General features: G+C 51.2%; 1 long non-coding RNA gene across 2 annotated transcripts; it reads left to right on the top strand.

Annotated features, from left to right (window-relative positions):
- The first annotated feature begins 367 nt into the window (after nucleotides 1-367).
- On the top strand, nucleotides 368-8,340 carry LOC115304678. Of its 2 annotated transcripts, none has more exons than XR_003914552.1 (4): nucleotides 368-738; nucleotides 1,750-1,852; nucleotides 5,669-5,803; nucleotides 8,303-8,340. It is a non-coding gene; the product is annotated as an uncharacterized LOC115304678 (long non-coding RNA). The 2 variants fall into 2 exon arrangements; XR_003914551.1 differs by lacking the exon at nucleotides 8,303-8,340 and adding an exon at nucleotides 6,877-7,970.
- Nucleotides 8,341-25,040: the final 16,700 nt, after the last annotated feature.

Here is a 25,040-nt window from a genome sequence, read left to right as displayed (position 1 = left end):
GGCACGGCGGCGGCGGCGACGGCGGCGGCGGCGGCGGCAGGACGAGCAGCGGCGGCGGTTATTGTTGTTGGTGGCGGGGGTAGTGTTGGCGAAGTGGGGGAGGGAGGGGGTTTCTCCCGGAGAATCGAGGCGGGTTTCCCTCCCCCTATCTGCAAAGCTCCTGGAAACAAGGGAGCCGGCGTCTTGCTGCAGGATGGGCCGCCCGCCTGCCCCCCCAGTCGCTGCCGGCTCGGCCCCCGGCGGAGGCGCTCCCACCTACTGCATTACCGGGTGGTGCTGAACTGGACAGCTCCCTGCGCCGCCCGCTCCGCGCGCGCCCCGGCTCGCTGGGCGGCCCGCCAGGAGGGGGGCGCAGGCCGGAGTCCTCCCTCCCTCCGGGGGCGGCAGGGCCAGGGCAGAGCCGGGGGCTGCCTCTCCTCTTTTTACCCCTCTCCCCAATCCTAAAATGAGCGCTTTTCTGGGCTCCCGGAGCTCCGAGGAAGGCGTAGCTAGAGATAGCTTGCTCCCTCTCCCTCCCTCCCTCTCTCTCTCTCTCTCTCTCTCTCTCTCTCTCTCTCTCTCTCTCACTCTCTCTCCCCTGCCCTCCCCCCTTGGTGTTTCTTCCAGCTCAGCCTCCTTCTCATTCCATCTCTACGTGCCCAGAGCTTCAAATACAACCCTCCCATCACAATCAGATGGGCACAAAACTTCAACCAGCCGTTTCTCTGCCTGGAAGCGGTGAAAATATAGCCTGGATGGGTAATTACAAACACTGTCTATATGTGTTTTTTAAATTGTCGTTTTCACTTTGCTGTTTTGGGGGATTTGTTTTGTTTTATGTTATTGGCACGGTAGCCGCGTCTCCTTTTAGTGGTTCCTCTCTCTCCCTCTCTTTGTCTCTCTTTCCGGCTAACGGGGTGTGCAGTGCACTGTGTGTGTCTCTCTGTAGTTTTCCGTGAAATTCCGAATCTGCTCCCACGAGCAGACATTTTGGAAAGAGTATTCACGGAAAAGGGTGCGAAAGGGTGACGGGCAGCTGGGGTTTGGCAATGATTTTCATCTCAAGGATAAACAGGTTTGCAGGGGAAGTGGGTGAAATGTGAATCCTTCTAAGTTTCCGTGTCATTCATAAAGTGGATTGGAAGAGATAAAAATCTCCCTGCTGTGAACATGAAACACATCACAGCCTTCCGCTCTTCCTCAGCAGAATCATTATGCTGGGTTAATTACAGCGTTACCTCTTATTCCTCCTATATGTGCAACTTTTCCTTAATATGACTCCTGGAGAAAGAAGCCCATCAGATTCCCGCTGCTACTGATTACGTTTTTCTCTGATCAGTTTCGTAGTTAAGTGAGAGCATATGAGGCATGATGTAGGTGCCCTGTTTTTTCATTTTTTGGCGTGGAGGGCCCTAGAGAGAGGTGTGAATCTGGTGGGCCAGTTGGGGGTTAGAGATGTTTTAATTTCATAACTCAATTATTCCATATTTTCTTCTCTTTCCCTCCATTTTTGTCTTGAGATAATTTGTTTGACAAATTCTCAGTGATTCGGTGATTACCAAAGAGTATATGACAGATGACTGGATTAAAAACAGACGTGTGCGTGTGTGTGTGTGTGTGTGTGTGTGTGTGTGTGTGTGTGAGACTTCTTTCCCTGGGCTGAGAGTTGGTCTACAGGGTTAATCAGTGTGTACTGTTTGCTGTAGAAAAACTACTTGTTTCTCCATCCTGCATTAAACTCCCTTTTCTCACTCTCTGTTCCTTTCTCAGAAGGGAAGGACTCCTACGAGGGGTGATGGCTGTGGTCCTGGCACTTGGGAGAGGGTCCTGGTATCCATAGAGCAGAACCACAATTTCAGCAACCTCTGCTAAGGTACCTTGAAGGTATAGCCGGACAATTGCAGACTGAGGTTTTCTCCAGTTCTGTTTCTTGTCCTGTGAGGACAGGGATGGGAATTGGATTGGGAGAGGGGCTAAGGTGCTGATCCACTGGGTGGGGAGCTTAGCAAGTTCAGCCAGGAGTTCAGGTGTGTGATTCTCTTGGCTCTGGTCCATAGGGAAAAAGTGAAGGGCAGACAGGAAGGCCTCCTAGTTGGGCTAGGCCTTTTGGGGGAAGTGGAGAGAGGTGTGGCTGAAGCCACATGTGACCGAGCAGCTTGCCCTCACTCCCCTTTGTCACCTGTGGTTGCCTCTGACCTGTCCAAGAAGTCCCTTCAGACTAGAGGTAGAGCCCTCCTTCTTCCCTCTCCCATTACATTTTAGACCAACCCCTGAATCTTTTGCTCAAATGGAATCAGTAACAGAGGCTCAGAAACTTCAGTTTGTCCACAGAGGCTGCTAGCGTCTTAGCCACTTGCAGCGTTTGATTAATCTCCTGGCCAGATAATCATTGAGAAAAGGAAAGGGTGTTTAGGGGAATGGAACAGCTTTAGGCTATCAGTGTGGACGGAGCAGACCTCTGGAGATAGTTTGCCTCTTCTGCTTAACAAACGCACTCCAAACAAGTGGGTTTCTCAGAGCCTTGGTTTTACCCTATGTAAAACGAGCGCATTGGGGCCTGCCCCTTCCTTCCTGAAGTTGTTCCTGGCTTCTCCCTGCTTTTCAACACTGCCACTGCCACCGTCCTCGGGCTTCTGCCTCCCATTCCTAGCACTTAATCGTGCATGCATCATTGCCCTCGCTGACTTGTGAGCCCTTGAGGTCAATGCCTGTGTCTTGTCCACCATGATGTCCTGGGACCTCTCCTCCCTACTTTTATATCTAGTTTGGTCTCTCGCTTCCTTGATCTAACTCCTGTTCTGCTCCCTACCCCCCTCGCGAGCCTAGCCTACGCCTCAGATCCCTTCTGTGCCCCAGACAAGGCTGCCTGGGAAGAACTGGCTCAGTGGGAGCCCCATTCGATGGCTTGGACCCCCCCAGGCACACATACTCAGCAGCTGCTAAATGGGCGCTCTTAGGGAAACATTTGTGTGCCTGCAGTCGGTTACTTGGGAAGGGCTTAGAGGAAATTAAGCTGAAATGCCACAGGCCTATTTTGAGCTCCTTCTTTGATGGAGTGGAAATAACATGGGATTTGGGCACAGCAGACCTGGCCTGGAGGCACAAAGCCGCCTTTTCCTCGTTTTTGACCTTGGACAGTCTCTTAACCTTTCTGGAAAGCTCTCTGCATCTGTGAAGGAGGATCGTGGAGGAAACTTGCGGTGTGGTTGTCAGAATCACATGTGACCTGCAGTAACAAAGGCCGACGGGCCAGACACCCATCTAGGCTGAATCCCACAGTAACGCTACAAGATACGTATGATCATCATTCCCATTTTACAGATGAGGAAACCAAGACACGTAATGGGTTAAGTATCCCGCCTAAGGTTGCCCAGTTAGTGAGTGGCAGAGCTGGGAGTCAAGTCCAGCAGCTGGCTTCAGAGCCCGTGTCTTAACCACTGTGCCTTGACCCAAGATATGGACTTTCTGAATGAGGGTAGTACACCAAGTTCATTGACTTCTCATCCACATCCACAGACTTGGTGTGCGTTTAAAGGAGTGACTTCTAGATGCTTGCTGTTTTCACAGAGATTCTTATACTTACCTTTCCAACAACCCTGCAAATATGTGTTACTATCTTATCCTATAGGTGAGGAAGAAGAGGCTCAGAGAGGTCATAAATCAAGTCCTAAGGTCATATATCAAGTTAACTGGAATGGCAGAGACTTGAATACTTTGCACTGCTTCAAGCTCGACTAGCTCCAAGTCCCAGAGTTTATTCAGCTGTCCATTTATTCTTTCAGACAACCAAGCACCTACTATGTGTCAGGCACTGTATTAATCCCTGAGGATGTTGAGTAGGCAGACATGGTCCCTTCCTTCAAGGACCCTCAGACAAGCAAGAGGAGCAGACAGGTAAGGAACAGCCACATCAAAGGTGAGGAGAATGTTAGGTGATGGAGGCTGTGGGGCCATGGAGTAGGGAGACCAAACCCAACCCAAGGGGTAAAGGACATCCTTCCAGAGGACAAGCCATTTAAGCTGAGATGTAGGAATGAGGAAGAGTTAGCTAGGCCAGGCCAGGGGCAGCTGAGAAGATGCAGAGCCCTTCTAGGCTGAAGGGAACAGTATGTGCCAAGGTTCGAAAGTACGCACGGGTAGGAAAAGGTGATTGGCCAATTTTAGGACAAACATGCTAATTATGGCTGATGTAAAGACAGTGATGGGGAAATGCTTTAGACTAAGAACTTGGAGGCCTTGAAAAGGAGGTTGGAGCGTGAGAAGCATCCCGGAGGAGGCTGGTGGGGCAGAGAATGTGAGAAGCGAACCCAGAGGTAGGGAGACCGCAGGGCAGCTGTGTTGAGGCTCCAGGCAATTGACCATGGTGGCCTGGACCAGTGGTGGCAATGGAGATGGGAAGTGGAGATGCCGGGGGCGGGGGGGGGGTACTGGGGAGAAAATTGATGAATATTGGTGCGTATTATAGACAGCCACTCTGAGGGAGAAGCAGGCTGGAGGGGGTTGGGGGCATGCAAAACATGGGGAAACAGAAATCTGCCTTGGTCATGGGTGTGATTTTGTTACATCCTATTGCCTCTTCACTCCCTGCTCCTATCCTTTCTCTTCTCAGCATGGCCATTAATTAATTAGGACTGTAAATCATTCATTCAATTACATTTTACCCTCCTGCCCCCTCCTGGAAGTAAGCCTCATGAAGGCAGGGATTTTGGTTCACATAGTATTTCCAATACTTAGAACAGTGCCCAGCACATAGTAGGTGCTCTATAAAAACAAATTACTGTATTTGGTCTAAAAATCGAAATGCATGCACCTAGATGCATAGTTTCTCTGTTTCACGCAGTGTGTGGAGGTGCTAGGGAGGCAGATGAGATGAAATTACCCAAACCAGGGAGACTGACAAGCAGACAGCTAATTCCAAGGCAGTGCGGTCCAACCCAGGGAAGATCTGCAGGCTGTGGCATTCCCTACTGTGTGCTCCCACAATCCCCCAGTGCTTCTCCTCTTATGGTTTGGAATTTGTTTCATGGCCAGCACATAGTAGGTCCACGATGCATATTTGAGGAAGAAAGGAACAAAATGAAGACGTGGGCTGTGAAAGTCTGGGGAAGAAAGCATTTGTTTCTCTCCTGGAGTGTCTCCGAGGGCTTGGCTTTGCCCACAGGCTCACTCACAAAGGCCAGGAGAAAAGGTCACAAGTGGTCAAGGAAAACAGACCCGAGGCTGTGCGAGGATCTCAGGAGTCTGGTCTGACTGATGACCGAGGTCCTCCTTGATGGACAGGGAGGCTGGGGCTCACTCCGGAGACCGTGCTGTGCCCAAGGTGATGGGCCACCCATTGGTAGGACTGCCCTTGTGGCCCTTGAGCGGAAGTGATGACGTGGGAAGAGAACAGGCTGTGGAGCCAAACGGAGCTGGGTTCGAATCCCTGCCCTGCTACTTGCTCTCCATGTGATCAAGGCGGAGCCTCAACTTCCTCATCTGTAAATGGGGGTAGCAGGTGCCTGGTGTTTTTCTTCCCTTAACCCTTTGCACTTACTCTTCCTCCTGTTAGCACGCGTTCTTTTCTGAGCCCTGGGTCCCCACCTCCTCATTCAGGTCTTAACTGTGACACCACCTCCAAGAGTCATTGCCGGTCACACAGCCAACGTGCCACACCGTGTGACACCGGCCTGTTTTGTTTACATCATAGTGCTTGCTGCAACTTGACGTTTCATGTGTATTATCTGAAGTCTCTCCTCGCCCACTGGCCATCACCCAGGCTGTCAGATCTCGTCGGTCTTGTTCATTCCAGTATCCCCAGTGCCTAGAAAGTGCCTGAAGTATGGTAAGTGCTCAGAGAATTGTCTTGGAATGAGTGAGTAAGGTTTAGGCTGTGAGAAAAAGCAATAGGGACCAGATAGAAGCATTTGGGAAACCGTCGGAGCAGGCCTCTGGAAGGCCCTGATGCTTGGCAGGTGTGGGGGGGAAGGTGTCCCCAAGGTGCTGTGGGAGGACTGGGAGCACGTAGTGGGCAGGGAGTACTCTCTGGTGTCAGACCTGGAGAGGCAGTACTGGCCTGGCATGTCCACACCGCTCCTCGCAGGCCTGCTCTGCTCTGCTGATCCCACGCAGGCCATCGTGGTGACCACAGACTTCTAGCCCGGACAGCTGTTCCACCCCGAGCTGGAGCAGGTGCTCCGGGGAGGCCCAGAGGGGGTGGGGAAGAAGGAGATTTCTGAGCTGGCAGCACTGAGAGGGGCTGAGAGAGCCGCAGGGGTCCGCTGCCAGAGGGGGCCAGAGGAGCGGGGTCAGCCCAGCTCATTGTGGGGGGATGTGGTTAGTTCTGAGCCTGGCAAGAGCCCGACACCGAAGATCCACATGTAGCCGTGTCCGTGGCCACAATTCCCACAGGGGAGCAGCTTTCCCTCCCGGGGCCTTGCAGCCCCATTCTGAGCTCTGAATCACCAAAGCTCTGTCCCTCCCCACCCCCGCCCCCAGCTGGTGTGGGATTTCACCAGGAACTGAGCCACAGTAAAGAATATTATGATAGAAAATCAATAAGAAAATTACAGAGTAAAACAAAAAATAATACAATCAGGAGGACATATAAGGATGCAGAGGTGAAGCAAGAAACAGAATGGCAGGGCGAGAAGGTGATTTCCAGTGACTTTTTGGGGGAAGGAATCCAGTGGGGGATGGGCAAGTTTGGGAGGTGACAGAGAAGGGGTCCTGGGTGTCCTTTGGCCACCCTGCAGCCCCTCATTTTCCACTTCCCTTCCTACCTCCTCTCCTCCAGTCAAACCAGACTCCCATGCCTGGACCCCACGGCCCCACATCTACCCCAGGACCTTTGCATCACAGTTTTGGTGTCTAGGATGCCCATCTCTGGGCAGCTGATTCAATCTCTCCTTCCCACAGCTGTCTGCTCAGAGGCCCAACTAACCACCCGCTAGAGAGGCCTGCCTGCTCTTCCTCCAACACCACTCCTTTACCTGCTGAAATGTCCTTCTTAACCCTTAGCAGCAACCCCCACCTCCCACCTTGGAGGAGTGTACTCTGCCATTTATTTTCTCCACTTGACTGAGCAGGGAACCACATCCAAATAAGGATCGGGTCTGGCTGTGTTATTATTATCCTCCCTGCCTCTCTCCCAGTGTCCAGCACATAGTAGGTGCTCATTAAAAAATGAGTGTGTGTCCTACTCAAGGAAACCCCCCGAACCAGTAGGGAGAGAGGCGGAATGTCCAAGAGGAGGCAGGCAATGGGAATATCCCAGGAGAGTTGGCCTGGGACCGTGCACAGGGAAGCCAACAAGGTCTCCAGGGGAAGATGCTGGAGGTTTCTAGGAGGAGGCCGGTGGGACTTCCAAGCTTCCTGGGCAAAGGAGAACTTGGAGAGGTGACGGGCTGGAAGGACAAGGGAGGGCACTCCTCTCTGTGCAGATTTCGGGCAGATCAAGAAAGAGGGGCTTCTGACACTGAGAGTCAGGGCAGCCCATACGCAGGCAGGTGGGCTGGGGGCCGGGGGCTCAGATTCAGGCTTCCCAGCAGCGTGGCCTCCAGCAAGCAATCAAACACTCCCGAATCTCAGCTGGCCTGTCTGGAAAATGGGGCAGCATTGCCGGCCTCGACATGCTATCCTGATAATTAAATGAAATAAAAAAGTACTTCCAGTGACGACTCCACGGTTAAGCCCTAAATAAATATTGGCTACACGTTGAGCTTCTGTTGGGTGTTATGTGCTTTGAATAAAACACAAAAATGAAAAGGATGTGGTTCCCTGCTCAGTCAAGTGGAGAGAGGAGTGGAAAGAGTGGCACTCAGGGTGGGGTGGATGGAAGGCGGAGGCGGGCCCGCGGGCACCACCAGGAGGGCAAGGTGGTGCCGCCTGGGCCTTCAGCACCGGCATCCGGGAGTTGGTGGCCGCTGAGCTGGGTCTTAAAGGATGAGTGGAAGTGTAGGAGCAAAGCAGGCCAGCGAGGTGTTCTAGGCAAAGGAGCCGGAGGCCCAAAGACAGGATGTGAAACAGTCACTCAACCCACATTTGTTGGAAAATAAAAACTTAAAAAAAAAAAAAGATTTAGAAAGTCAATCTCTAAATCTATTTTTTAAGTGTGTTTATTTATTTATTTTTGAGAGGGTGGAGGGAGGGACAGAGAGAGAGGGAGAGAGAATCCCAAGCAGGCTCCGTGCAGGGCTCAAACTCATCAACCGTGAGATCATGACCTGAGCTGAAAACAAGAGTCGACGCTTAACTGACTGAGTCACCCAGGCGCCCCCAATCTCTAAATCTTTTCATTATTTTTTATTAAAATTTTTTTAATGTTTGCTTATTTTTGAGAAAGAGAGACAGACTGAGCCTGAGCTGGAAAAGGGAGACAGAGAGAGACACAGTATCTGAAGCAGGCTCTAGGCTCTGAGCTGTAGCACAGAGCCCGACGCGGGGCTCGAACCCACGAACCGTGAGATCATGACCTGAGCCAAAGCTGGATGTTCAACCGACTGAGCCACCCAGGCCCCGCCCCGTCCACTCCTTAATTATTTTTAACTGAAGAAGTTTTTGAGATTTTTGCAAACTATCTGTGAAAAATAAAAACTACATTTTCTAAAAGAAAGAAAATAAAAAAGTTGGTTGAACAACTACTATGTGTCAAGACACATTAGTAAGCCTGCATGGTCCCCACCTCCAAAATCACACACAGCCAGGAGGCCGACACTATGTGGTGATCGATTATACGTTGGTTAATTGCAACCCTGTGAGCTCATGGGAGCTGCCGGTAATCCTGTTTTGCCAAAGTGCCTGAAGGAACAGGCAGAGACCAGCCTGGCAGGGGAGGTGGGCCAGCCAGCGAGCACAGCGCTTGCTAGGTGACAGCTCCGTGCAATGGGTACAAAGGTGAACAAAACCAGGTCCTTCGTTGGCACATCCGTGGTGTGACAGGAGCACAGCATGGGAAGCGACAGTGGGGGAAGGCTTCACGGAGGTGGTGACATTCACCTCTTCCTGCAACCGAATAGCAGTCCCAAAGCTGACCGTCTTGTCTTTCAGGAGCCATGGGCTTCTGAACCTGCAGGCTTAGAGGGGCGTGAGTCACACCCAAAAATGGCTCAAGAACAGAGGGCCCTGAGCCTGGCAGCTCCTTCTCTAGGCCTTGGATGGAAGTGAGGGAAGGAGGAGCGGCAGCGTCCTGAGACATCAACCCAAGGCCCGGAACGTGGGGAGGACTGGCGCGCTGCCCCGATGCCCGGGTGGTGTGAGGGCCAAGGGCTAGGAGTCCTAGCTTCCCCTTCCCTCACCAGCTATGTGAGCTTGAGACGGGTGATGCTACCTCTCGGCCTCTGTGTGCTTATCTGTAAAATGGGTGTCATGGCGGCTTTATGCGGCTGTGGTCATCATGATGACTGAGTCTGTGTCTCCCCCTTTGTAAGTTTTAATTACAAACGATCTGCTGTCTGCCGAGTGTGCCACCGATCCTGGGAGTGTGGCTGGCCTCGCTCCTCGTAGGGACGGTCGGAATGTGGGCAGCCTGTTACCTGAGCCAGTAACTCACTGTGTGAGTAATGGCCCAGCCCCCTCCAAGGGCCCCGTGCAGAGTTCGCACAGAGGGACTGTCTCCCAGAGGGACGTGGGGCTGTTTCCGGAGGCTGCTTCCAGACCAGGCTAGACTCGGTGCCCTGGCCGGGCTCCTCCGAGCCTCCGGCCCTGGGGCCTCCCGTCCTCATGCTGCAAATGCTGTTTCTCGTCTTTTCTTGACAAGCCCTGAGTCCCGAGGGGCTGGATCCTTGTCCCTCGGGTCCTTCGAGTCTCCCACAGAGTCTGGCAGGGAACAGGCTCTCCACACGCGTTTGTTGGTACGTGGGCTGGGGGTGGTGGGAGGAAGGGGAGAGAAGAGGGGCAGGAAGGATCATAGCCATGTATGTTCTTCTGTGACAGGGGAGTCCCGTCGGCCACGCAGCTCCCCGTTTGTTGAGCGTGGCCTGTGTGTTTGGTGGGCCGCGTGATCCTCACAGCAAGCCCTCCCCAGGGACGTTCGGTCATGGTTCTCAGTTTACAGCTGGGGAATCCCAGGCCCAGAGAGGTCAAGCAACTTGCTCAAGGTTACACAGCCAGTAAGTGATAGAATCAAGATTCCAGCCCTCAGGCTCCCGTGCGGTAGATTCTCCCATTTGCTGATTGCCTGCTGTGTGGCCCCCTCTTGGTCCTTTAATATTGCAGAAACCTTGGGGAAACTGAGGCTGAGGGAGGTGAACGTGCCAAGCCAAACAGCCAGTAAATGGCAGGCTCATGCTGGTTTGCACACAGCTCTGCCTGTCTGTAGAGTTGCTGGCCGTGGTAATCGGGGCCGCGGAGTCAGGAGAGGTCCTGCGGGTCAACTGTCCCTCCCCTGCCCTGTGTCAGCGACAGGCCAGTGTCCTCCTGAACTCTCGCCTTCTTTCTGGCCTCGTGCCTAGGCCTGCCCCGGCTGCGAGGGGGTCATACTTAGCTATGGAGGCCACACTGAATGGGGAAGTGGAAAGAACCCGGAGTCTGGAGCTAGAAGACCGGGTTAGAATCCCCGGGGGGCCCGGGGAAGGTGCTTCTCCACTCAGAGCCTCAATGTCTTCAGCTTGGAAATGGGAAAAAGAACATGACTCCCCCAGCAGAGTACGGGTTAACTGAGATCGCACACCTAGGACCCTATGGGACACAGAGAGTGCTCGGGGGAAGGGGTGAAGACGGGAGCATCACCCTGCTTAGAACCTTCCGTGAAGCTACACGCCGTCTCCTCCAACCCCTCTGTCCTGTTCCCTTCATCACCCCGCCCCCCGTGTGTACACTGAGCCCCAGCCCCGCTCCCCTGCTTTCTCTGGACCAGCCAGGCTCCTTGGCGCTGCCTGTGCTCCTGCATCTGCTTTCGATGTTCCGCCTGCATCCAGGTGGTGAGAATCTGCGGAAAGGCAGAACCGGGACAATGCCACGCTTGCCAGCTCCTTCTCCATCTTTCCTTTTTGCTTTCGGTCGTCTCCCTCCTCCCTAAACGTCCCTGTCTCCCATCCCGTTCATCCCCATGTCACCAACCTGGGTATTTCCTTTCTTCTCTTGTTCAATGTTCATTCATTCTTTCATTCATTCATTCAGAGCGTGCACGCGTCCACTAGTGGGGGAGGGGCAGACAGCAAGGAGAGACAAATGCCAAGCGGGCTCCGTGCTGTCAGCGCAGAGCCCCATGCGAGGCTCGATCTCACGAACCATGAGATCCTGCCCTGAGTCAAAATCAGGAGTCAAATGGCCAACTCGGGCACCTGTGTATTTCTACGTGTTCGCACAATCGTAAACAGAACATGCCTGCGGATAATGGTCACACACAAGGGCACACCTTTGTGTGTTCCTGCGCATTTGCACTTGAGGGGCTTGGCCACGGTTTCAGGAAGTGGGGCTGTATGAGGCACCCCTTCTGCAGCCTTTATTAGCATCCAAACTACACCACCTGTGAGGCTCTGTCTGGATCAGCTGCAACAGCCCTAGTTCATTATTTTCATGGCAACATTGTATTTCATAGTGATGCATTGCTATCATTTCTTCCTCCAGTTTTTTACTGGCAGGCATTGTCTTCATTTCCTGGCCTCTCCCTGCACCTGAGCCTGTAAGCGGTGCTGCAGCACACCCCCCTGTACATACATCCTTTCATCCAGCTTTTATTCTAGATTCCCCAGGGAATGCTCAGTTGAAGGGCATATGTATTTTTCATTTCAAGCGATGTTGCCAGATCGCTTTCCAACAACGCTGTCACTTGTCACCTTTCCTCCAACAATTTCATGAGTCTCTTTTCCCGCATCCACTCCAGCAATAGGTGTTAGTGTTATTTATAGTTTTGCCAGGCTGGTGGGGACAAAATGAAATTTTACAGTTACTTTAATTCCAAGTTCCTGTACAACTAGTTAATGAGTTAGTGCCTCTTTCCATATGTTTCTTGGCCCTCTGGATTTGCACCACGTCTAGCCTAGTCTTACCCTTTGATTCCACTCCTCCTTGTGAATTTCTTATCACTTTGTAAGAGTTCTTTGCATATTATAAATGTTAACTTGTGTGTGTGTGTGTGTTTTAGAGAGAGAGAAAGAGAGAAGGTGTTGGTGTGCAGGAGAGCTGGGGCGGGGGGGAGAGAGAGAGAGAGAGAGAGAGAGAGAATCCCAAGCAGGCTCTATCCTCAGTGCCAAGCACCATGCAGGCTTGGTCTCACAACCATGAGGTCGCTACCTGAGCCGAAATCAACAGTGGGAAGCTTAACTAACTGAGCCACCCAGGTGCTACCCAGTTAACATTAAAATGTTAACTTTTAGTGTGACATCTGTGGGGGCGCCTGGGTGGCTCAGTCGGTTAAGCTTCTGACTTTGGCTCAGGGCATGATCTCATGGTTCGTGGGTTCAAGCCCCGCATCAGGCTATCTCAAGAGCCTGGAGCCTGTCTTCGGATTCTGTGTCTCCCTCTCTCTCTGACCCTCCCTGCTCACGCTGTCGCTCTCTCTCCCTTTCAAAAATAAATAAAACATTAAAAAAATAATTTGACATCTGTGTTGTAAATAGTTTCTTTTAATTGAAGTATAATCGGCATACAACCTTATATTAGTTTCCGGTGCATAACATAATGATTCAGTATTTGTATACATTGCAAAATGGCTAATGGTTTTATACTCGAATTCCTTGTTTTCATAGTGATTTTGTGAATGAAGCCTGTTGCTACAAAGTAATTTTGGGAGGTAAAATGTCTTTTTACGGACAACTCTCTTGTTTTCTTATGGGCTGAGACTGACCCTGTATTCTTCCACATTTTCTCCCAAGATATTTATTGTTTTAGTTTGTTCTTGGATGTTAACTCTTCAATCCGTCCAATGGCTATTTATGTATACGGTGTCAAATGAGGTTTCAACTTTCTTGCAAGAGAGAGTTGGTTGTGCAAGCTTCATTAATTAGACAATTTTTCCTTTTCCAACAGAATTGAAATACCACCTCTGTGCTGTAGTGAATTCCTATCAATATGTTGATCTAGTCCTGCTCTCTCCGGCTGTTCTGCTGACCTGTGTCTCGCTTCCTAACAGGTCATCTGAATTTGGTACCAGGGACCTCAATATGTTCTCACCTCTAGGAAAATCACATTTCTCCCCAACGTTTTGTCTTTCATAGGATCTGATTATCACCAGGTCTCCCTTCTTCTACGTGAACTTTGAGATTATTCTATTCAATGACATGTTGGTCGCCACTGCATCTCAGTGACTTACCTGGGGTTAATCATTCAACTGGGAGCAGAGGACATTTGTTGAATGTTGTTGCCTTCCTGCTCCCCCACCCCTCTACCTCTAGGACTATTAAAGGTATTAAAGAGCAATATTCAGGGCGCCTGGGTGACTCAGTCTGTTAAGCGCCTGACTTCATTCAGCTCAGGGCATAATCTCACAGTTTGTGGGTTCGAGCCCTGTGTCAGGCTCTGTGCTGACAGCTCAGAGCCTGGAGCCTGCTTCAGATTCTGTGTCTCCCTCTCTGCCCCTCCCCTGATCACTCTCTGTCTTTCTCTGACTCTCAAAAATGAATAACTCTTTAAAAAAATGTTTAAAAGAGCAAAAAGTAAGAGCCAAAAGTAAGTTACCATGAAAATATGTGCAGAGCAGACAACTCTAACCAGAGAAAGCTCCAGAGATGTCGAAACTCTCAGTGGACTGTTGTGTTTGAGACATTTGAAGCAAAGAGAGAGAATCATTGATTTTTCCAACCTCTGTTTATTAGACACCTACTGTATGCCAGTAGACCTTGTCTAGGTCTGCAGATACAGTGGTAGCCAAGGCTAAGACAAAAGCTTGATTTTGGGGGTGAGAATGGTATTGTGCTCATTATTTCTGTGTGCTGATGAGGTTGTGGATATATTTAAAATAAAGAGGCCCTGTATTTTAGAGACACATGCTGAAATATTTATGGATACAATTCTATGAAGTCTGGAATCTGTTTTTAAATAAGCCGGGGGTGGGGGAACTCTTGGAAGTACAGATGAGACAAGATTGAATTGATAATCATGGAGGCTTGGGGATGGTTCATAGGGTTTGACGGTTTCCTAGTGTAATATTTATGATACGATTCTCTCTACTTTTGTCTATGTTTGAAATATTCCATAATAAAAAAGTTGTAAACATGCATACAGAGCTTATTATGTTTCAGGCATTATTCTAATCGCCTTAACGTCCATGATTTCATCAGGTCCTCAAAGAAGCCCCGTCCTAGGCAGCTGGGGCTTCCTCTGACAGGACACCGTAGACTGGGGACTCACAGAGCACACGTTTATTTCTCCAAGTGCTGGGGCTGGGAAGTTCAAGACTAAGGTGCCAACAATCCCAGGTTCCCGGTGAGAGCTTTCTTCCCGGCTTGCACATGGCCGCCTTCTTGCCGCGTCTTCACGATGCAGAGAGCGACCGAGCGAGCAGGCAAGTTCTCTGATGTCTTCGTATAAGGGCAGTGATTTCACCCCGAGAGCTCCTTCCAAAGGCCCCACCTCCAGATTCTGTCACGTGCGGGGGTTAGAGCTTCAGTGCACGCAGTTGGCGATGGTGGTGATGGTTGGCGACACAGGTCGGTCCATAGGAAGGTCGGCCAAGTGGATATCATCATCCCAGTTGAGGACACCAAGTCCCCACAAGGTTCAGGAACTTTCCCGGGATCACAGCTCGTAGGAGCAGAGCCGTCTGGCCCCGAGGTCCTCGTGTCGAGCACCGTTTCTACTTCGACACCTCTTCATTCCAATGAACCCACACACAAAAAGTTATACACGTAATACGCAATATCATGTGCTATGATTTGTAGATAACAAAGTAATTTCATATGGCAGGATAGCAGGAAAGGCTGTGAAAGATTTAAAAAATAAGATCGTGAGAGAGAGAGGAGGAAGACTGGTCGTAGGAGGAGGGCCTGAGGCTGCCGGGCTGGGAGCGGCAGGGTCCTGGCCCTGCAAGTGTGACCGGAGAGGGACCCTCCGAGGAACTAAGACCTGAGCGAAGATGGGGAGGCCCTGTGGAGCTCTGGCAAAGACTTCAAGCAGAGGACTGACAGGTGCAAAGAGCCCGAGATGGAAGCAGGTTCCGTGGGGCTGGTGCATGGCCCAGGGGGACGATGGCCATGTAAGCTAAGTGGCGGGACCAGGTCTTACTGAGGCTCGTGCCAAGGCGTTTAGAGGTTCAAACAAAGGAACTAAGAGATCTCAGTAGGATCAAAACGATTTATTGGATTTATTAGCTCAATGATCATTTAAAAACATTTTCCTACATTTTGCTGTGCTAAACTCATCTGTGACAGAGGAATAATTTAATTCTGAAGCCAAATTAACTGCTCTTTGCCTTCCTGCAAAGTCACCTGCTTTAATTTTTTTCCTTTTGCATAACTTGATTCAATTTTTCCGCTCTTGCCACATTTTCTCCATCTCCTACACACTTTCTGAGGTGGTTATAACGTTATTATCTTATTATCAGTCCCTAGCAGGGATAATTCACTTTCCAATTGATCTATGCTGCTTATAAAATGCCAAATCAACTGGAAACATAGGAAGCAAGTGGTTAGTGAATCCTGAAAGCCAATGTGAGAGGCTGTGGGCCAGGCATTACCGACCTCTGATGAGTTAAATTTACCCGTGGTTGAATGGTCCGAGTGTCAGAAGAACATCTATGAGGCAGGTTGTCAAAGGTGCAGGTGGGCTAGTTCCTGCCTGCATCAGACTCACCTTGTGTGTCCTTCATAGTTTACACGGTCCCCTGCTAGTTTATGTTTGTTCTAAGTAAGTACCCGACAATGTCAAGTTCATTGGGTTCTGTAGATCAAATGTGTCCAAGCACAATGTTTCCACTGAAAAAGCTGGCTGGCAACACACAGATCTTTGTTGTGTAGCCTTCACACGGACCACACTTAACCCGGGTGAAGTGGGAATGTGCATGTGGAGCCCGGTGGGCCCTTCCCCCATTTTGACTTGAGCCTGGAGAGTGTCAGCCGTGGACGGGCAAGGTTCCGGGCATAGATATTCGCTAGTTTTTTTTAATGATAGGATCACTTCTGATGCTGCAAGTTGAAAGAAAAAGGCCGAGGACAGAACATTAAATGGACAAAAAGGAGAGGCTGTAAAATAAAACTTATTCTTTGGGTAAGAGGATGCCGTTGAAAAGAACGATTTATTCCTGAAGGAGTGTTCTTGGCTCTCTCCTTTCAGGCTGTCAGCTAGTGAGGTTTTGCTGATTCTTTTTTTTTTTAATTTATTTATTTTGAGAGAGAGAGAGAGAGAGAGAGAGAGAGAGAATCCCAAGCAAGCTCCACGCTGACACCCAGAGCCCAACATGGAGCTCAAGCTCATGAACCATGAGATCATGACCTCTGCTGAAATCAAGAGTCTGATGCTTAACTAACTGAGCCACCTAGGTGGCTCCCCCTCCCCGCTTTTTGGTCGATTCTTGACTAGTTTATTTGCAGGGGGCAGTTAGGGGCATACAGAATCAAGAAGACAAGGTCAGGGGTGCCTGGGTGACTCAGTTGGTTAACTGTCCAGCTTCGGCTCAGGTCATGATCTCACAGTTTGTGGGCTCAAACCCCACATCAGGCTCTGTGCTGATAGCTCAGACCCTGGAGCCTGCTTCAGATTCTGTGTCTCCCTCTCTCTCTGCCCCTCCCTCACTTGTGTTCTGTCTCTGTCTCTCTCAAAAATAAATCATAATTTTTTTTTTTTTAAAGAAGACAGGGGCGGAAGGAAATGGACAAGAAGCCTTCCACTGAAGGCTCAGGAGGAAGTCTTCAGGGTGTTGGAGGAAAGCTTGGAGAAGGAGCTGTAGGGAAGATGAGGGAGGAGATAGGAATGAATAGAAAATTGGATTTTAAGAAATTTTGCTGCAGTTCGTGTCTCTTCGTGGTGTCTGAGAAACATAATTAGGGAGCTTGAATTATCCTGAGTGTTTTGGTTGTTGGATCGATTCTTTGACTGTTTCAGCTCCTTGTGGATGGGATCATGGGGGTCACTGCGAGGCTACTGGGACCAAAGGCCTGGACGTCAGGTGAAGCTGCTCAGGTAGGATGGTAGATTAGCTACAGATTTGGTAAAAGTTCATGCCAAACTCTATAGCGTCGATATTAGACATGTGTCTTTTGGTTTTAGGTGCTAGATACAGGGTCAAGAGACTTACATATTTGTCCTTGCTTCACTAGACGGGCCCTTCCTTCTATAACTCAGTAGATTACTGAGTAAGCAGTTCTATGTACCAGGCCCTGGCTAGGAGCTGGGCATATAAAGACACATTGTTCATCTTTCTGGGTAATTTTGTGCAGAGTCATGAAGCGTGGGCAGGAGCTTATAGACAGACAATGGAGGGAAGGGAATTTTAGGCAGAGGGAACGGTATGTACAAAGACACGAAGGTTTACAAATGTAAGTCTTCCAAAAGCAGAGAGCAGTTTAATGGACCTCGGATCTAGAGTATGTGTGGTTGGGAAAATATGTGATTGATTTCCCTATTGTTGGCATTAAAGATATGTTTCTATTTTTCATGATTATAAATAATGCTGAGATGAACATGTTTTTTAAATGTTTATTTATTTTTGAGAGAGAGATAGAGACAGGGCACAAGGTGGGAAAGGGGCAGAGAGAGAGGGAGAACAGAATCTGAAGCAGGCTCCAGGCTCTGAGCTGTCAGCACAGAGCCTGATGCGGGGCTCGTACCCACAAACCGTGAGATCATGACCTGAGCCGAAGTCGGACACTTCACTGACTGCGCCCTGAGATGAACATCCTAATGCACAAAATGGTTTCTGGAGTTGGCTGTACAGTAGATTTCTACAAGTAGAGATTACAGTGAGTTTCAGTGGGAGAGTCACCCACTCTGTGACTTTGTCCAAGTCACTGGCCCTTCCGGGTTTCCATTTCCCCATCTCAGAACATGGATCCCAGGAAGGAAAAGGACCTTTCTAGCTTTCACACTCAGACATCTGGTGGCATCTTCAAACTGTGCTTTGTCCAGGACTTGTGAGAGAGATCTAGATTCCCACGGACTGAGAAAACTACTCACTATTTCATCTCAAGCAAGTCACATCCCTCCGTGTGCCTCAATTTCTCTGCTGGCTCAGCAAGGATACTCAAAGAGACCTAGCAGGCCACAAAGTGATGTTCGTGAAGCTTTTTTAATAAAAGGATTCTGTGATCGGAGCATGGAGTTTCCTTCCTCACCATCCCTTGTATGCGGACTCCTTTTCTTGTTTTCCTGTCCCCTCTGGCCCATTGGCTCCCTCCCTCGTCCTGGGGGGCAGGAAGCTGGAGGACCATGCACCCTGTGAGTGACACCTTCCCTGTGGGTGGCCGCTAACTTCACTGACACTCAGCAACTGTTAACAGGAGGAGTCCCTGAAGCTCTAATAAGGACAAAACTCCCTTCTTTCATGTCTCTTTGGTCTTGGGGTGCTCCAGCCACGTCCGGACTCTTGCCCGGAGGTGCTGTCTTCTGTCCACCCTGCACTTAAACCTAGTGGTCACTTACCTCTCTGGGTCTGTTTGGTTAACGAGCTTTGGCAACTAGTTCTTTAAGACCCCCACTCCCGTATGCATTATGTCATGGTTTGTCTTGAAAGTTAAGTGGGATAATAACTTTTTTTATAAAACTTTTTAAAAATCTTTATTTATTTATTTTGAGAGAAAGAGAATGTGAGCAAGCAGGGAAGGGACAGAGAGAGAGGAGAGAGAGAGAGACAATCCCAAGCAGGCTCCACACTCTCAGCACAGAGCCCAATGCGGGGCTCAAACTCACAAAGAACCACAAGAGCATGACCTGAGCTGAAATCCAGTTGGATGCTTAACTGACTGAACCACTCAGGCGCCCCCAAATGGGATAATAACTTTTAAGTGCTTATAACAATACTTGGCATGTAAATGTGTTCAATGACAAATAAACCATAGTGAGTTTCAATACGAGGGTTGAGATTAATATTGGTGTGTGTGTTAGTGCATGAACATACCACATGTTCTTCCAAATGCACATTCATACTACAGTGTAAATGTCTGATAAGATAGTGTGATTTGGACCTTAAATGTTTCTCTTGAACAACAGATGTTTAAGCCAAAGGGGTAGACGCCTAGACATGGACTTTTGAGGACCAGTAAGATCTAGCAGCTAAGAAAAAAGGGTTCTGGAAATTGTCAAATTTGGCACATAATTCCTGCTTGGCCACTTTTTTGTTGAGAGGCTGTGGGCTGGTTTCTTATCTTCGCAGTGATTCATAGGGTTTTCATGTGAACATGAGAAGATAGTACAGGTTAAGCATGTGACAGGTGCCTGGCACATAGTAAGTAAGGTTAATAAATGGCCATGTGGGAAAAGGTGTGGAGTGGAGGAGCAGGGAGGGGATAGAAAGTCTCTCACGAAGCCCGACCCTTACCAGCCTGTGGGTGCTGCTCTAGCTGTGTCCCCTGGTCCATCCAACAAACATCCGTTAAGTACCTACCATACCCAGGGTTCCTCTGCTCGACCAGTCCCTTCCCACAATTCATGTCGTCACAGCAAAGTCTTTGGACATCAGTCCCCCTGGATGTTAACTAGGCTGTCTAAACAAGAATGACAATGCGACGGTCCTGTGGCAAATCAAGTTTGGGAACCCGAATCAGAAAGTGCTCAACAGGGTCCGTGGCCGTGGGGCTTTGAGCGTCGCCGACACACGTGCGCCTTCAGGGATGCTTGTGGGCGTTGAGTCTCCTATGACCACGGACTTCCCTTGTTGAAGCACGCGCGGCTTCCTGAACACGTCCCGAGCATGCATCTTCCTCTCCGCTGTAGCCATATTCTTGGTCTCCAGCCTGCCCCCGGGGGAAGTTGAGTCAGATTCCCAAAACTCACGTCCTTTGAGCCATACACTGTCCCCCTCCCACAAGGTGCAGGGACCTCTTCTCTCCTTTGCCTTGCCAGTTCTGTTCACCCTCCAGGAAGCTTCCTGCTGATCCGGGATGGGAGCCCCTTTCTGAACCCTCCTGGCCTCCACAGGGGACCCCTCTCATACCTGATGGTAGCGCCTGGCACCCACATGCTCCCCACTGTCTCCTTCCCGGCCTCTGCGGAGGGCCCTCGAGTGGGCACTGCTGGGTAACCCCATGGTTTGTGGCCAGAAGGTGGACATTTGTGACTGCGGACACCTGTCTAGGCCTCAGGGTCCTGCTCTGTGAAACAGGAAGCCCGACTGTAACAGCTCACGGGATAGAAGCGCCTTTTGCTATCGATGCTCTGTGACCTTGCCTGGCGGGAGGCTGCGGGCTGCCGCGGAAAGAGCGCCCACCTGGAGCCTGGGTTTGACTCTCAGTTGTGGGGCAGAGCACGTGATGATGCACTTGAAACCCTAAACGGCCCTCTCTGCCATAGCAGGTGATTCTGTTTCTCTCGCGCTGGGTTTGAACTGACGTTAACCATGGACGGGAGGGCATAGAGCAGGTGCTCAATAAATATACATATATTTTTAATTTTTTAATGTTTTTTTATTTATTTTTGAGAGACAGTGCGAGCAGGGGAGGGTCAGAGAGAGAGGGAGACCCAGAATCCAAAGCAGGCTCCAGGCTCTGAGCTAGCTGTCAGCACAGAGCCTCGAGACGGGGCTCAAACCCACAAATCGTGAGATCATGACCTGAGCAGAAGCCAGACACTCAACCAACCGAGCCACCCAGGGGCCCCAATAAACATATTTTTTTAAATGCCAGGGGCTTGCATTTGTCCCGTCCCATAGCCCTGGGGTGTGTGACCCACTGGGAAGGCACTCTGAGGGGAGCCCCCAGCCTCATTTACAGATGAGGAAACAACCCCACCTTTGCTTCTAGTTTACCCTGAGCGCGGCGTGAGGGTCCCCTGGCCTCAGATGTGGGTGTCTGCCTTGCACCCTGGCTGGGTCGCGTAAGACTCAGTGCCTCTGCAGGTGGCTAAGCACGGGGACACTGGGAGGTGTAGAGAAGCCACATTCCCTGCCTCTCCCCGTGTCCCCCTACCTGCCCCCTCCCCTTCCCCGCTCTGGGCTGGGTGCCGTGCTCCAGGCTCGCCACACCAGCTGGTGGGTCAGAAGGCCAGTGTGGGTCCTGGGTTCGCCATGCCTTCGCAATGTGACCTTCGGAGAAGTCCCCTTGCCCACTGGGTCTCCATTCGCGTGCCCATCAATGAGGGGCAGTGGTACCCCTGGCAGAGCGGTGCTGCCACACAGAGAGGACCAGCGGGAGCTCGTGAGGCACCTGGCAGGGCAAACAGCAGTCATGGTCATCATTATCATCTCGGTTAGTACTCACCCAGAAAATTGGGGATCCAAGGGGGCCTCACAACACCCCCGGTGTCTTGGCCTCCAGGAAGGAATAGTTGTATGATCCTTTTGTCTCATGCTCCCAGGCCCAGTGGCCTGTCCATCCTCGGGGTGGACATCCTGAAAGGCACAACACGACAGCTCCCTGGGTTTGCAAAAGCACTAAGGCCGGCCCGGGGAGGGGAGGGGGGTAGCCTTCCACAGCCTCCGAAGCCCTTTGTCCCCACACACAATCCATCACTACCCCTCCATATGGCTGGCGTTTTCCAGTTGATGCATCGCAAGCATCTGCTGGGGAAGCAGGGATGACCCCGGACTTACAGATGGGAACATGTAGGTCGGGGGACTCGCACTTGGGGCCCAAGGCCCTGGCTCTGGGGAGGCCTGAGGAGGAGAGGTGGGGGCGGGGAGGAAAGAGGTCTGACTCTGCCCCAGTGCCCTGGGCTCTGCCTCCCAGCTCTCCCTCTGCAGAAGATGGAGGCTTCCTGAATGAAGCTCGGGAACTTTGCCACCATTCAATGAGCTAATGGTGAAATCGGAAACTCAAGGGCTGGTAGCAGAGGCAAAAAAAAAAAAAAAAAGAGAGAGAGAGAGAGAGAAGCTTTGATTCATGGGCAGGAGGATGAGTGAATGGGGAAGACGGCCTGCGGTAATAGAGGAAATGCCTGAGTGGCACATCCTTCCAGCGGATTCCCTCCCAGGGAGAGGAAGGTCAGGTTAGCCGAGGCCCCGGTGAAGCCGGAGCTGCGGAGCCTGATAGAGGAGGCCAGGGAGCACCGCAGTCAAAGGGAGCCTGGTGCAGCAGTGGGGTGGGGGGTGGGAGGGAGGAGGGGGAGGAGGCGGGCGGGGGAGGGGGAGGGAGGGGGGAGGTACTGGTGATCACAGGGCTCACCCCACATAGGGTGTGTAAAGTTAGCCAGGCACAAAATAGGGGGCTCACAAAACAAAAACACCTGAAAACTTTAAAACAATTTTTTAAACTTTATTTTTGAGAGAGAGAGAGTGAGCAGGGAAGGGACAGGGAGTGGGGTGGACAGAGGGTCAGAAGTGGGCCCTGTGCTGACAGCCAAGAGCCCCATGCGGGGCTCAAACTCACAAACCATGACTGAGATCAGGACCTGAGCTGAAGTTGGACGCTTAACTGACTGAGCCACCCAGGCATCCCTAGAAAGTTCTTTTATTAGGGCAAAGTGGAGAGAGTGCCTTGTCTCTTAGAAGTCGGGGATAGGGGCGCCTGGGGGGGCTCAGTTGTTTAAGCGTCTGACTTCAGCTCAGGTCATGATCTCACAGTTTGTGAGTTCAAGCCCCGCATCCGGCTCTGTGCTGACAGCTCAGCGGCTGGAGCCTGTCTTTGAATTCTGTGTCTCCTCTCTCTGCCCCTCCCCTGCTCACACTCTGTCTGTCTCTCTCTCTCAAAAATAAATAAACACTAAAAAAAATTAAAAAAAATAAAAGCAAGGGATAAAATCTCTCCGTGGCTTCCACTGGTGTTGAATGTGTGGACAAGTTAATTTTTACACCCTCAGATCTGGTTTCCAGTGCGTGGGAGGGGGGTAAGTAGCTGGGGTCACAAGAGGGCTTTCACGTCCAGTCTTTTCCTTCTGCTCCTGACACAGCCTTGCTGAGCTGGGCGTTATAATCACAGTGCAGGTGGGGACCCAGGGATCAGAGAGGAACAGTGATCTGTCCCAGGGCACACAGCTGCTGAGTGGCAGAACTGGGTCTCCAATGCCCAGCTCCTTCATCTTAATTTGGGAGGAGATGGAAATGCACGATGGGGGAAACGACATTCCAGTGTAAGAACGAGACTATTCTTGCACCTTCACAGCTTACAGAAGTTTCTTTAGCCCCTTCACACTGGCGAACCTCTCTGCAAACATACTCTTCAAAAAATATATCTTTTTAATGTATTTATTTTTGAAAGGGAGAAAGAGAGAGTGAGCATGAGTTGGGGGAGGGCAGAAAGAGAGAGGGGGAGAGAGAATCCCAAGCAGGCTCTGCACTTTCAGAACAGAGCCCCACGTGGGGCTGGATCCCGCCAACTGCAAGATCAGGACCTGAGCTGAAAACTAGAGTCAGACGCTCAACCGACCAAGTCACTCAGGAGCCCCTGCAAACACACGCTTTGATATGAGAGCAGGTAGGCGAGGCAGGAAAGCCTCCCCCACCCCAATATTTGGTGTACACGTCAGTTTCCCAAATTAAGGAGACTGGAGACTTCCTCTGCAGACAGGAAGACCCCCGGCCTGAAAGGCGACAACCATAGCAATGAACGAAGCAGGTTTGCGCAAAGGGCCTCAGCTTTCGAGGTAAATGGGCAAAGGTGATCGTGTATTTAATTTTTTCGAATAACTGCTCGCACCGTGCCCTGCTGGCTTCCTTCAGGCCCCGTCCATAGCGTCCCCATCACTTTCGGTTATTAAACAGAATAATTTCATTTTGGTTATGAAGACTCAACCCGGTTGGTTTTAAAATGCCAATCTCACGCGGAACTCGGGACTCCCCTCTGGGTTGTGTGCGTGCACGCCCGCGCGTGTGCTCCCATGTGTGTGTGTGCATGCGTGTGCCTGCGCGTGTGTGGTTGTGCGTGGTGTGCGTGCACCGGGGCTGGGAGAAGGGTGCCTCCTCACGTGACCGCGGCCTGCGCGTGGGCGGCGCCCGTCTGGGCGGTGCGGACCCGCTGTGCCCTCGGCTGCCAGTCCGTGTCGGAGATGGCGGGTTTGCTCCGCCTCTGCCCCATGGTTTTGTCTGTGTTTCTGTCCACCGCACAGTAGCTGCAGGCACCCTCTGCGAGGCCGGTGCCAGGCTCTCTGGGGAGGAGATGCTGGTCCATGTGGCTCAGGCTCAAACTCCACTACCTTCTCAGCCCACGGGCCGGGGGTCCTCACAGCTCTGACTCCTAGCAACCCTGATCTTTGCACTGGGCCAGGACGTTGACTGAAGCCCCAAGTTTCTTAAGTACTTTTTTTTTTAATGTTCATTTATTTGGAGGGAAAGAGAGCAGCGGGCGCACAAGCAGGCAGAGGGGCAGAGAGAGAGGAGAGGGAGAATACCAAGTTGGCTCCAACGTGGAACCTTGATCCCATGAACTGTGAGATCATGACCTGAGCTGAAATCAAGAATTGGATGCTTGGGGCGCCTGGGGGGCTCAGTCGGTTGAGCGTCTGGCTTCAGCTCAAGTCATGGTCTCACGGTTTGTGGGTTCGAGCCCTGCATGGGGCCCTGTGCTGGCAGCTCAGAGCCTGGAGCCTGCTTCTGCTTCTGTGTGTCCCTCTCTCTCTGCCCCTCCCCTGCTCATGATCTGTCTCTGTCTCTCAAAATAAATAAATGTTGAAAAAAAAAAAAGAGTTGGATGCTGAGCCCCAAGGCTGAGCCCCCAGGCACCCCAAGCCCAGAATTTCCGGAAACTCACGAGGCCTTGCTACACCAAACAGTGGGGATCCTCCTCTGTGCCTCCATCTCCCCTGTCCCTTTCTGCACGCACCCTGAAATCTCCCTGACCCAGGGAGAGGGCAGGGGAGGGGTGGTATGGGGCATTTCAGAGCTTCTGGAAGGGCGGCCGGAGCCACATTCGGCCTCCAGTCTTGCCCATGTCACTGGTAAGTGCTGTCCACCAGGCCGGGGTCTCCGGCCGCTGGCGCTGTGGGAGGTCCTGGGACTCCAAGAATCAGTCCTTTGAGATGGTCCTGGAGAATTTAGTGACTTTGTTCTCCATGGTGAACGCGTGGAGCCCCGCCAGCGTGGGTGGGGCGGGTGGGCGAGGCCCAGACCTCACGGAGTCCCGTCC

The sequence above is a fragment of the Suricata suricatta genome, chromosome 10, assembly GCF_006229205.1.
Source record: "Suricata suricatta isolate VVHF042 chromosome 10, meerkat_22Aug2017_6uvM2_HiC, whole genome shotgun sequence".
NCBI classification, from domain to species: Eukaryota; Metazoa; Chordata; class Mammalia; order Carnivora; family Herpestidae; genus Suricata; species Suricata suricatta.
This window is presented reverse-complemented; position numbering and strand designations above follow the sequence as displayed.